Source organism: Polyodon spathula, unplaced genomic scaffold (genome assembly GCF_017654505.1).
Source record: "Polyodon spathula isolate WHYD16114869_AA unplaced genomic scaffold, ASM1765450v1 scaffolds_2086, whole genome shotgun sequence".
NCBI classification, from domain to species: Eukaryota; Metazoa; Chordata; class Actinopteri; order Acipenseriformes; family Polyodontidae; genus Polyodon; species Polyodon spathula.
Genome location: NW_024473560.1, coordinates 4,516 through 6,395, shown reverse-complemented (window position 1 = coordinate 6,395; position 1,880 = coordinate 4,516). Strand labels below are relative to the sequence as shown.

General features: G+C 39.0%; 1 non-coding gene across 1 annotated transcript; it reads right to left on the bottom strand.

Annotated features, from left to right (window-relative positions):
- Positions 1–1,360: 1,360 nt before the first annotated feature.
- trnal-uaa lies at positions 1,361–1,443 on the bottom strand. Its single transcript has one exon. It is a non-coding gene; the product is annotated as a tRNA-Leu (tRNA).
- Positions 1,444–1,880: the final 437 nt, after the last annotated feature.

Sequence of the window (1,880 nt, the reverse complement as noted above, 5' to 3'; positions counted from 1 at the left end):
CAAATAAAAAACAGATGTTCCCATACCAGTAGTCTAACCCAGGCCGCCTGTGTGAAAAAACCAAAAATCTGAATCACTAGACCATATGGGAAGCTGTGGAATAAAATCCTGGACATGCAACAGTAGCTAGTATACAGGACAATGATTGGTAAAACCGCTCAAACATTTTATTACAAACACGTTGGAAATGCAAGCAAACTTCAAGCCATTTATATTTAATGTACTGACAATTAACACTTCACAGATCTTTAACTAACATTGAAAATTTAAAAGTGATCCTTTTAAAACTATTCACCAGTTTGAACAAAGAAACAAATTGCGATTATGCTTTATTCCAATCTTGTGGAATGTATGATGCTTTATTCCAATCTTGAAAGAAAAAAAAGGGGACATTCAAAAAGCCAATTGTATTGGGAGGGAATTAAACCCGGGTTAACTGCTCGGAAGGCAGCTATGCTCCCCACTATACCACCACCGCCCCAATTGCTAAGAAATGATGAGTTGCTGATACGCGCTCAATCATGTGACTCGGTCACCAAGGGGTCTGACTGCCCACTTGAAATAGGATTGCAGTGTTTGTGTACACTGGGAATCAAATGCTTAAAAAATGAACATAAATCTGACGTGTAACAGATTATAAAACCATTCGTTTTAGAGCTGCTGTGCATCATCATACAGCCATGTTTATTTTGGTAACACGTGTCTGTTTTTTTCGTGTGCCCCCATGTGTAGTCTAGAACAATCAACCCATTCGAATACAGTATGTTCTATCAGATGGATGTTTAATTGTTAAATGTATGCTATAAAACAATTTCTATATATATTTCTATTAATCCGTTTAGAGTGTTAAGCTTATTATTACTTTTATTTTATAATTTTGTCAATGAAACGTAATTTTTCAACATGAAAACGATGTCTGTGCTGTTAATGATGTATTTTGTATGACTGTGTTATACATGCAATTGTGTTAAAACATTGTACTTGTTTCCGATAGCGTTGCTTATTTGACACGGAATAAAAGCAGCCAGTCTAGTGAATAAATGCAGTAGAAACAGCGTTCCCGCGATTCATTAACTCTCCCTTTGCCGCGAATCGTAGCTCCTGCAGAGCGGACGCGTCCCTCCTTGACGTAAACAAACACGCTCTCCACGCGCGTGTGCGTGTCCACGGCATTGGCGTTTCTGAGCTCTGCGCAGAATCCGCGGTTAAACTACAGCGCTTTGATTTGATATTCACCAATCAAAACCACAGAAGCAATGTGTTGAAGGTGTATTGAATCCGCTCACTGTAGTATACTAGGAGGACATTTTCAAAAAATCCTTGAACATCTAATATCATTTTTATCATTAAAAACTGAATTTACCAGAAGTGGGGCTCGAACCCACGCGGACATACGTCCATTGGATCTTAAGTCCACCGCCTTAACCACTCGGCCATCCTTCTTTCTTTCTTTCTTTCTTTCTTTCTTTCTGGAAACGAAACGAATGCTGCTTTTCGGTTGTAAATAACACAGATTTATAAAGTGGATTCCTATTATCTTTGCCTATTCTCAGTCAATGAAAATTGTACTTTCCTGTTGGTCAGTTCTTTGTTTCAACACAGTGAGTCTTCCCTCTGCTCGTGTATTGTCATGCTGACTACTATCTATATGAAAGTGCCCCAATCATCTAAACGGGAAGGCACTGGCCTCCTAAACCAATGATTGTAGTTTCCACTTAATGTTTTATTAAAAATGAACAATATCGTTGGGGTTTGGCCTGGCGCAGGTTCGAATCCTGTCGACTACGTGAACGTTTTGCTTGTCTTCACATTAAAGGTCTGGTCAGCTTAAATGCCGCAATTATTACTTGCTGTGTGTGAGAGAGAGGGAGGGGTGTTTT